Below are 11679 nucleotides of genomic sequence, written 5' to 3'. Positions count from 1 at the left end.
GCGGAACAGTAGGGAGATTCTGATAACACTGGAAACATTTCAAATCTTTGCATTTTGCACATACCAACTCAATGACTCTTTCTTCTAAACAACATACTGCTATTGCTATTAATGATCAGCTCCGACTAATCACAGCCCATGGGGTAAAAGTGTGACTGGTTTCCCAGCTGATATTACCCTATGCTCAAGTGTTCCATAGATCCTATTCTCGACACAGAATAATCAAGGAATGCCAATCTTCTTCTGTGTCCAGGCTTTTACATATACTGCTTTGGAAATTTGAGAACACTACCTATTTCTGAATTAAAGAAATGCCTTATAATTGGATCTTGAGTTTTTCTAATATAATCAGGACAAAGGATATGAAACTGTACAAAGCGGAGTACCTGTCACAGAGAGAGCTATGAATTTACAATGCAAATGTAAGAAATATGGCCCAAGGACTATGCAAATGTTCTGATGAAAAAATTATAATGGAATCTTTTATAAAGGGGCTTGTGTTATTAACATCTTCTTAAACATTTACATAAGTGTGTAAGAAAAGGAAAAATAGGAACTGCACATAGACTAGGCCATAAGTTAATACTAAAAGAGATCCAATACATAGCATTCAAGATGACTGAGAAAACACAGCAGAAAAAGATATGATTGCACAGAACTCTGATGAATGACCAAGACACAAGAATTTTCTATTGAAACATATTTTTTTAGGCAAGAAACCCAATTTTTAAGAAAAGTTTTTAAAAATAACTTCCTATTTCGTTATTACTTAACTAAGCTATTAATTTCTGCCATTTAATTTCTGCTCAAGAAGCAGTATTTCATACTTATTTTTAAAAAAAAGTCTGGTTTTGCACCTGAATCCTTGTGTGACTTTGAGCAATTTGCTTTTCTTGGAGTTTAAACTTTTGATTCCTATTATGTACAGAGGCATGTCCTCATCTCAGGGATATGGTAAAAATACCACCTGATGATTTGTTGAAATGTTATAATCATGGGATATGTGTGGCAACACAACTTACTCAGTGGATGGATAAATGAATACTATTTATGTATTTATAAAAATTGAAAGTTAATTTATGTAGTGTTCTTTCCATTCTTTGGTCAGCTTTGTTTTTACAATCTTGGAAAAGCAATGTCCATAAAAGTAGATGTCCTCTCTACTGGCTAGTAGTTCTTATGCAGACTACTACCATCAGAAGTTATTGGTCTAGCTGGAGCACCCAAATATTTCATCCTCCTGACAGTACTCATTCTATTTTATATACTTAGAATTGTATTATTATATGTTTTGAAATGTACTCTGCAGACTGAGTTTTCTTAAGAACAGAGACTAGCTTCCTAGCTCTGTTCAAAAACCTACAGTAAGGGCACACAAAGATGTATATTGTAATTTTTGGCTCAATTTTTTGCTTTTTAAAATGGGTTTAAAAAGATTTACTTACACTTTGAGGGTGCACTTACACCTGAGGTTTCCAAGATTAAATTGGTCATGGTAGTTTTTGTGTCTGGAAAACATCAAATGTTATGAGAGGAATGTGGGATCAGAGGGACTACAGCTACGAATAAAATTCCTCCTCAGTACAGGCAATTCCATTTTTTTGCAAACTGGGAATGAGCTTGGTACTTTCAACCAATTACTGCTGAGATAAAAAATTGGAGATTTTTTTTTCCAGTTTTATTAAATCAACCCAAGCTATATAGAGAAAAGAATCTTCTTTCTACAAGCAGCATTATGCTGCACATTGTAAACTGTCAGAAACACTTAACATCATGCTGAAAATGTTTTATGTCTGCTCTGTCCCTCCCTTGATATTTGTTATTGTTAAAAAGAAAGGACAAGTAAGGCAATTGAAGGTTACCCTTACACCACACACACGTGTGCACGTTCACACACAAAACAGAAAAGAAAAAAGAATCTTTTCAATTATAAATAGTGAATTCTATGAAACAGCTGCAACACTTTTCTGAATTCTTTGTTTCTCACTGCTTTCCCTTCATGCCTTGAGCAACCAAAAGGATTAATTCTGGGTAGTTATTTAAATATAGTTACTTGCTAAAAATCCTCTGCCAAGATCAGAGAAAAGGGATTAGGATTAAACTGTTCTAATCAAAAGTGTTTTTTTTTCTTTTTTTTTCTTTTTTTTTTTTCTTTTTTCCCTCCTTATAGCAACTTCTTTTGCTTCAAGAAACAAGTATTAACACTGTAAGGACAGCAATCTTGTGTAGTGCATATATCTCAGTGCCAGTAGATATCATCCTTACCAAATAGAGAGAAAGGGATTTTCTGTCACCTTTGTCTATCGATGCCCTATGGATGACTAAGGATATTATTAAAAGACCATGTATTAAAATACCATCACCACCATGTGTGTTTCTTTCTGCTTTCAGTTTGTAGAATGGCTTTGGCTTGTATAACTTCTCATCAGAAATCACACACACAAAGTTTTTGAATGTTGTAACTTTAATTAAAACTCATCCTTGGTGTGACTGTAATTGTAATAACATCTGTAATGCTTTCCTATCATCTTGACTTCTTTTCTGTAGCAGATGAGGTGCAATAAAATAATATATACAAAATATGTCAACATGCAAATGGCTTCTTAAAATCATGCTCTCTTTGGGTCTCATTTACATTACATTTACACTGTATTTTTCCTACTTACTTCCTTCCTTCCTTCCTTCCTTCCTTCCTTCCTTCCTATTTCTTTCTCTCTCTCTCTCTTTCTTTCTCTTTCTCTCTTTTTTTTTCTTTCTTTTTTTTTTTTTTTGTAAATGATTGCTAGTGGATCTTTGCTGACCTAATGATTGTATTTAAATTACAGCTAGACATTTAGTTAATGCGTGCATGGATGTGCAAGTGCATTTTTTCATGAGGCATAATGGATATTTTAATGACATATAACGTGGATATATTGTTATAAGCTAAACTTTAGAAGGACACACAATAAGTTGTAGGGATCATGGAAGGTTGATAGGTTTTTATCAGACAAACTACTTGAACTGGTACAGAGTATCACATATCTCCCATTCCCCTGCACCACAGAAATCAGGAACAAAACAGTATTTCTGGAACAAATGGAGAATTTATTGCATGACTACCAAATGACTACCTCTGTCTAGTGCTTTCTGAAAGAGGGGTTACTGCCTTTATTGGTACTCTCTGGTCATCTGTGTCCACAGAGTTAGAAGGGTTAAGGAGGGGTTAGAGGGGTCTGGCAACACTTCTACACTTGGAGAGAAGAGAAAGGGAGCTCTGTTGCAGATTACTTTTAATTATCCTACTGCCCATTTTAAATCACTAGCATGAGCAGTTCAGTGGAAGAAAGGACACTGTAATGATTTGGGGAAGCTGAGGAGTTGTCAGCTGAATCCATGGGGTGTGGCAGATCCTGACTGCTCTGGTACTAGGATGTAGTCACTGCTGACGTGGTTTAGGAGAGAAGTGCTTTGGTGCAAGAGACTGACTGAGAGGGAAGAAGTGATGGAAGCTAGCTGTAAGCATTTGTGTCAAGCATTATCTATAGGAATGAGAGAAACAAAATCAAAAATACACCTGTTTTGTTTTTTCCTAATTTAATAATCAGTGTGACTAAGTCTACTAAGTGATTTAATTTAATCATTTGTGTGAGTAAGTAAGTCTGCCATTAAATGTATCCTTCCCTTCAGAAATTGATTGTAATTGAAGGTAAGTAAGAAATGCTTTCCATCAGATTACTAAACCATCTTCTAGTAGTAGATAAAGGCTGGCTCAGCTGATGAAGGAACATTGATTGTAGGGATCATTGTTGATGAGGAAACAAATTGTGAATGAAGTTTGGAAAGTATTTCCACAGTCCCATTCAGCAATAAACCCTCAGTAGATTGGAAACAATTTAGATGTTAATCTCCTGGGGACAGAAACTCTCTTTCCTTAAACTCTCTCTCCTTAAAATTCAGAGCACATATAAACCAGAATTATGACTGGGATAATTAGCAACAGTAAGAATGTCAATAATAATGTTGTTTAGCTGTCCATTTCATCCTGTGACAGTTAACTAAAGTTCAGGGCCTCTTGATAGTTTCAGTTAGGTGGAGAGACTGGTAGCGGAGATTTTTAGCCAGTCTTGTTTACCTACAGAAAAATGCACAAGTTTTATTTCCATGAAATGGGAAGATTAAAAAAGGAAGCTATTTTCTTTTTGTGCTAAAGTTTTGTTCTGGTAATTTTTTGTTCTTTTCTTGTGCTCATTTTTTCTCTTATTTCTCTCTAGGCTTTTTACTGTTTCTCTCACAGAGATTTGTGCAAGCACTAACGTGTTGCTTGGGTGTTGGCCTGGATCCATAGGAAGTCCCATTACTGCCTTAGTTGTCAGGAGAGGCTCTAGTTAATGTTGTTGTAAAGATCCCCTTTCTCATAACTGGTGACCTGACCTCATATTTTTCATTTCTCAGCTTAACAGGAAAGAGCCTTCAGCTTCTGGTTTTCAGATAGATGCTGCTGGGTTCTGTTCTCTTAGAGTCTGAAGAGGTTGTTTTACTTGCATCAGCTCTGCGGAGTTCATATACTTTTTGGCTTGAATGATTTCATGGACTTCTTCTTGCCCTGCCACCACCTAGGATTAGCAGTCAAGCAAAGATATTATGAACAGCACTGAAGGTACAAACCTGAAAAGGCAGTTTTAGAAGCAGAACAAATTAAAAACACTTAGTAGCTGGATATTGCTCCAGTCGCTTAATCTCTTACCTAAAATCCCAGACTTACTTCAGCCCTTTAAATGGGTGTTTGTAACAAAACACCTTCTTACCATTGCCCTCAGTTCCGAATAATCTTTCCAAGCATTTCTTAGATACAAAGCTTTGGAGATACATTTTGGGATACAAAGACATTTTTAAAAATTGTTCTTTGGGAAGCTATGTTCTTTATTTTATTTTATTTTATTTTATTTATTTTATTTTATTTTATTTTATTTTTATTTTATGGACTTCCTATCAGTCCTATTGGGCTAACTGCTCACAAACAATATAAGAGACTTCTGTTTATGCTTCTTCGATGTAGTTAGCATGTATAAGTGGTGATTTCATGTTTTTATATATTCTCTCACCACCTAGAGACCAACAATGGCATATGACATGTTAACATAATTGAGAGGGTTGGTTAGTGGTGTATTGTCTGGTCATGGCATGAAGAGAAAATCTATTTTTCCCAGCTTTTACAGTGAGTTCATGGCAAATGAATGAGTATTATGTTTGCTATTTTATGTGTCAGGTCAGACAATGACTTTTCTTGGTGTTCTAAAATGAGGGATGATGCTCTAATTTACCACTGCCACCAATATTATTCTTCCTCCTTCTGTGTATGTAGTAAAGTTCATAACAAAATTAAGTAGTTATGGTGTCAAAAGTTATTACACTCCTGCATTTGTAGACAGAGAGGTGAAGGAAACTTTACACAGATCAACTCTTGCTGAGCCTTGACTTCCTGCATTGCTCTATGCTTTTCGTCTTCTGTTAAAAGGCAAAGAAAAGGACTCCAGCATTTCTTTAAAGAGATAAGGATCATCTTTCTCCCACACACTGCCTCCCACAGACTCCCATTTTTGCAATATTTGGGATGGTGCTCTACATGTATCAACATTCTCCTTGAGAAATACCTGGGATAGAGTGTGACTGTCTAGGACTTTCTTTGACAGAATAACAGATCCCATAATTCATAGAAGATGGTCTCTCAGGCTGATCTTTAATGGAAAAAGAGAGACCTACAAAAGACTTTTCCTTTGGTCCAGTTGTTGGACCACGGCATTCATTATTAGAAGGAAGGTACATAAACATCTTTTGTCTTCAGCTTATGCATACATTTCACTGACTTGTTTATAAACTAATGTCTATTTTAATGTTGGGTGTATTCTAGATATTGGCAAATGCTTTGTTTCATTTTTATATATACAGATGTTTGAGTCTTAGTGAATTTTTGCTTGGAGCCAGGTGGAACCCAGCCAAAATATCAATAGTCCTGTGGAGCCTTGGCACCTGACTGCTCTCATATTGTCAAAAACATCAGTAGCTCAGGGCCCTTTGAGAGTGTACGCTGCTGGTTTTCTGACTTTGTCTCAGTCTGTTTTTTCTTGTGGTCTCTCCCTAAAGAAAATATCACTTTTTCTTCCATGGAAATGGAAAAATGCAGATCCTTGCTATCAATTCTGTGATTTTTCTGGTATTCAGTTGTGGGATGGGATGGTGGACTTGCATAGATTAGGCATGATGCTAACCTTTCCTATGGTGCAGCATTCCCCAGTTACTGAATAGGTCCAGTGTTGGTGCTAATAACTCTTGAGAATGTTTACATCAGTGACCTCTGAAAATGTTCTGTTTGGTGCAGGTCAGAATAACAAGTTATCTTTTTCATGACTCAGAAAGTATTTAGGATTTTGAAACAGTCCAAGTGCATAATAACAGTTCCCAGTCTAGCCGATGCCTTCATATTTGCTTTTGTTCCAGAGAAGCACTAGAAGTGATGAGTTCTCAAGAGCGTACCCTGTGGGTTCCCTGAAACTGAACAGATGTTTTTCAGCTTTGTTGATAGTAGTTTTTTTTTGGTAAATTTGTTAGCATTTTACATGCTTGACTTTGGACTTGTATCCGGATGTCCTGGTTTCAGTTAGGATAGAGTTAATTTTCCTCCTAGTAGCTGGTAGGGTGGTGTGTTTTGGATTAGGATGAGAAGAGCGCTGATAGCATGCTGATGTTTTAATTGTTGCAGAGCAGTGCTTACACCAAGCCAAGGACTTTTCAGCTTCTCGCTCTGTCCTGCCAGCGAGCAGGCTGGGGGTGCAGCAGGAGCTGGGAGGGGACAGACCCAGGACAGCTGACCCAAACTGGCCAAAGGGGTATTCCATACCATCTGACGTCATGCTAAACAATATATAGGGGTGGCTAGCTGGGGTGGGGGGCCGGCTGCTCGGGGATAGGCTGGGCATCGGTCAGCGGGTGGTGAGCGATTGCATTGTGCATCACTTGTTTCTTACACATTATTTTTATTTTTATTTTTATTTTTATTTTTATTTTTATTTTTATTTTTATTTTTATTTTTATTTTTATTTTTTATTTTTATTTTTATTTTATTTTTATTTTATTTTTATTTTTATTTTTATTTTTGTTTTTATTTTTATTTTTATTTTATTTTTATTTTTTATTTTTATTTTTTATTTTTTATTTTTTTTTCCTGTCTTAGTAAACTGTCTTTATCTCAACTCACAGGCTTCACTTTCCCATTTCTCTCCCCCATCCCAGAGAGGGAGGGGGGAGGGTGAGCGAACGGCTGTGTGGTGTTTAGCTGCCGACAGGGTTAAACCACAACACTGGGTGACCATGGCAAACAACAGGCAATGTAGTCTTTGTTTTTTACTACTTATTTTCTTCATTATTTAAAGTTGTATTTTTCTGTTCAGGTTTTTATGTGTTGATGGCTACAGACCCATGATCTCCTGTCATGAAATGAGTGGCTTGCAGGTGGATTGCATGTGAGAAGGTAACAAGCAAGTGTGGTATGAGAACTTAATGTTGGGTCTCAGACCTTTGGAAACAGGCACTCTATATTGCTAAAATTTTAAACTGCTTAGCACAGGATGCCAGTTGAATGCAAAAGCAAACTTAATATCTTGTACATCCATTTCCTTATTTGTCTGCAGAATGATGTTAAATATTCTTTAGATACATATGCCAGTGCAGGGCAGGCCCAAAGGGACTGATCATTGTTGAGAGGAGTGAATCATGAGATACTCAATTTTCTGGAGAAAGTGGTAGTGCTCTGGCAATGGGGAATCCTCTGAACCCGAGAAATCTTGTTCTGAATTGACAGAATCAATGTACATGATATGGGTTTGAATGCTTTCTTATTAGGCAGTCAGCCTGTTGCCAGAGTACCACGGGATCATCTTAGCTAGCTACTGGCATTACCCTTGACAGAAGTCCGTGAGGCCATAAATAGCTTACCCAAGTTATATGTGTGGGAAATGTTATCTGATGGAGTTGTTCTTTTAATACTTTATGTAGACTCTGAGTACTCTTTATCAGAGCACAGGAATTTGGACAGAGCAGAAGCAGTATGGGAAACCATCCCCCTTGCTGACAGAAGTTTTAGTCCCTTTGCCAAATGCTGCTCTCAGTAATACTGTAAAAACAAACAAACAAACAGAAGCACCTTCAATGAGAACAGAGTGGACCTCTCCTGGATGGTTTAGAAATACCATAATGCATTAAATTAGTAAAGGAGGTCTGACCTGCAGAGCAATCTAAAAGCAATTCTACCTATTTGTCTCATCATGCTGAATGTACAGTGCAGCTCATCTGCACATATGTGTTAGATCCAGTACTAACTGGTATTGTTGGATTTACTGTGCCTGCACAGATTATCTATTCTACTGTACAGGTACATATATTTAGCTCATTCCACTCCCCAGTTTGTGCCTGGTCAGATTAGGTGCCTAGGACCCAGGCTGCCTCATGTACCAAAACCAATGCATAGAATGTGCCAGGTTCTATGGACTGACAGGTGGACAGAGGTGGACAGAGCACGCATACTAGATGAGTTGTTCTGGTGGTTTGTGCTAGATGTCATGCAGTATCTTTCCTGATAGCCCTTTGAAGCCTCATCTCTTATCATCGAGAAAGATGACTTGGTAGACAAGCAGATGGGTACATGAACATGGTACGGAAAATACACAGTTAATCTACAACCATATTAAATGTGCAAACTTAAAAAAAAATAAAATTCTTACTCACAAAGAAACAGGATGCTGTAATACATTTTAAATTTATGAGATTTACAACAATGATAATGTTACACTAATAGAAAAAAAAGGACAAACAGGTTGGATAATATTTTGTGTACTACTAAAACAAGTTAAAATTACTTTGGAAACACTATTGGACACATTCTCAGTTGGGTTATATTGTTTAGTTTTACTGATCTGAGTGGAATTATTGCCCTATAAACTGAGTGAATAATTCACTAAGATATAATCTGTGTGCTACCGTCAACACAACAAAATTATCAGTTATGCCCAAACATTCATATGCCTATATAGAAGTAGGAATGTAAGACTGAGTAAGAACCTTGCCTTTGAAATCATTAAAGCTACAACTATTCAAGATAGAATTTAGTCCATATATTCATTCCACATTTAAAACTAGATCTCATGCAAATTTGGTTATCTTCTTATTTACAGAGATTTTGTAGATAGATTCCTGAAATGCTAGCGTGCTATCATTATCAACTCACACATAAAAAAGATGATGACTGCTATGATCATAGATTTATCATTTTCAGGTACTGATTATGCCTTGTGGTAGTCTTTAGTCGTTTGAAGAAACAGTCTGATTGCCTCTAATTTCCTTGTCTAAATGCACTTTTCTTTTCTTTTTTTTTTTTTTTTCAAACTTCTCTTGAAATAACCATAGGGATTTTTTTCCTCTGCTTTTTGACTTCTTCCTGATATTTTGTGTTTGCAAGGCTGTTGCTCTTCTCACATGACCAAGCCATTCCTGTAGCTGTCTTTTTTTGCAAGTGCTTGCACAGACTCATGGGACCCAATTTCAGAAATACCCACTCTAATAGAGTTGCTACTCCTATGCACGGTGTATGTAATTCATATATTTATCTAGAGACATCTGAATGCAAAGTCTGAAATTTGTCATTCTATTTATACCACTGGAGTTCATATTTCACACATGTACAGGCCAAATCCGTAAACAGTTATTCTGAGTTTTATCTTTGATGCACTTGAGATATTCTAGTCTCGTCTGGTTCCATTGAATTTTGCAAGTGCTGCTATCATAAAAGCAATTTGACTTTTGATTTCTGCTTCAGAATTTCTCTCCTTTGTGATGATAATTCAGAGATACCTGAATGAATCCACTCATTCAAGTTTCTCAACTTTGATGTAAATTTCTTGTTGTGTATGAGAATTTTCTATTGTCCTGGTGCTGGCCTTTTCCTCCTGTTTGATCAGCAGTCCACAGGTAGTAGCTTTTTTGTTAGATCTGCTAGTTAGGGTCCTTTTTCTTCCAGTCAAATTGACATAATCTACAAAGTAAAGATTATAGATCTTTTGCCGCTAGCTGATAACTTTGTCCTACCAGAATGTTCAAGCACTTTGGACTTAGTATGTTCAAGGAAAATATGAATAGAGGTACTACCAGGACAGATTTCTGTCTTTTAGTCAGTTCTTGTACAGAATCATTTACTTAATGTGTACTCTGTGAAGATTATACTTTTCAAATTGTTTCTAAAGCTTTTATTTCAAGTTCTTATGCAACCTGAACTCACAGTTATTAGGAGGAAAACCTTGTGCATTTGCCTGTGTGGTTGAAGGAACTGTCTTTCTACCTTTTCTATTGATGGAGTTAATGTAATATTTCCTATTTTTACCTTTGAGATTTGTTTTACTTTTGAGGCCTTAAGTATTTCATAGAACTGTGCTTACTGCAAGGAACTTAGTGACGCAGGATATGGGTGTCAACACACCCTTCTGATCTGAATTGCTACTTTGTGGAATCTATGTTCTTAACTAATATAAGGAGCAGGTTCTGGGCTCCATCTGGATTGTCTGCTTTGGGAGAAGGACAACACTCGAATGAGCAGGTTATGCAAACACTTGCAGCCTATTCTGTGCCAAGGAATATGTTGGTAATAAACCTACCTCTCTTGCCAGTTTCCATAGGAGTCGCACACAATTGTCACCTCAAAATGTTCCATAGTTCTGTGGTTAAGATAAACTTGTGATGGTAGGAAAGGGATGTGATTTCTTGTCACCTGAAACAAAAAATGAGTTAATTCTGGATCTCCAAAGTTGTAGAAGACTGTTCTAACTTGAGGCTATTTATTGAGTAATAAAGGAGGAAAGAAAAGAGGTCAATGATGCTACATTTTCTTCCTTCTTGAAAGAACTGACCCAATTTCATCTCTTAATCTCAGGAGATGATTCACAGCTGTGGTTCTTGGAATGCGATGGACATCTAGCTTTATCTATATGCTGAGTGTATAAAAAGTTTGTAAACATGTTACACAGTGGATTTCAGGCAGAGCTGGTATGCCGAGTGGTTCAGAGATACTTGGGTTCTCACAATGAGATATTTGCTTTAATACAGGACTGCACCCAAACTAATAAGCCTTGACCGTCAGCCAGCCATCTGCCTAGTGAGGTGTACAAACATTTCCACTGCATACTAAGGTTGCCTAGAATATGTGCCTTAGCCCAGCTACCTTCACACTGTTATAATTCGAAGCCAGGAACAGAGTGCCCTGTTGCCCAGATCCTGGCGTTTGCCAGGTCCTTTAAGGCCTGTACAGCAAAGCAAGTTCTGTCTCAGCTTTGGAAAAAATGTAAATATACTCAAATTGATTCACCTAATACTAGTCCCAAACCCCACACACTCAGTTTGATAAAGGCTTATTTCAAATTTCCTCAGATTTTGTGCAGTGGATACCCACATAAAACATGGGACAACAGGCTTTCACAGTATCACTCACGTTTAGCTTCTATTTCACAAGTTACCTGATCATGCAGAGAAAAATCCACAGCTTTTAAAATGATTACTTATTAGTGAATAGCTGAAAATTCATGTAACTATGTCTTGGAAAAAGGAAAAAAAATAAAGAGGAATTGAAAATTAACAATTTATTTGGCCATCAACACTGAG

The 11679-nt window shown here is 36.7% G+C and overlaps 1 long non-coding RNA gene across 1 annotated transcript in view; it reads left to right on the top strand.

Annotated features, from left to right (window-relative positions):
- The first annotated feature begins 1504 nt into the window (after positions 1-1504).
- The window catches only part of LOC308189695, a 29522-nt gene continuing 19347 nt past the window's right edge, over positions 1505-11679 (top strand). The window contains exons 1-2 of the long non-coding RNA XR_013946515.1: positions 1505-4639; positions 7428-7507. This is a non-coding gene — a long non-coding RNA (uncharacterized lncRNA). The remainder of the gene's footprint in view (positions 4640-7427; positions 7508-11679) is intronic.

This window comes from Anser brachyrhynchus, assembly GCF_964034855.1.
Source record: "Anser brachyrhynchus genome assembly, chromosome: 2".
Taxonomy (NCBI): Eukaryota; Metazoa; Chordata; class Aves; order Anseriformes; family Anatidae; genus Anser; species Anser brachyrhynchus.
Note: the sequence above shows the minus strand (reverse complement) of the source record. Positions and strands in the feature narration are given on the sequence as shown.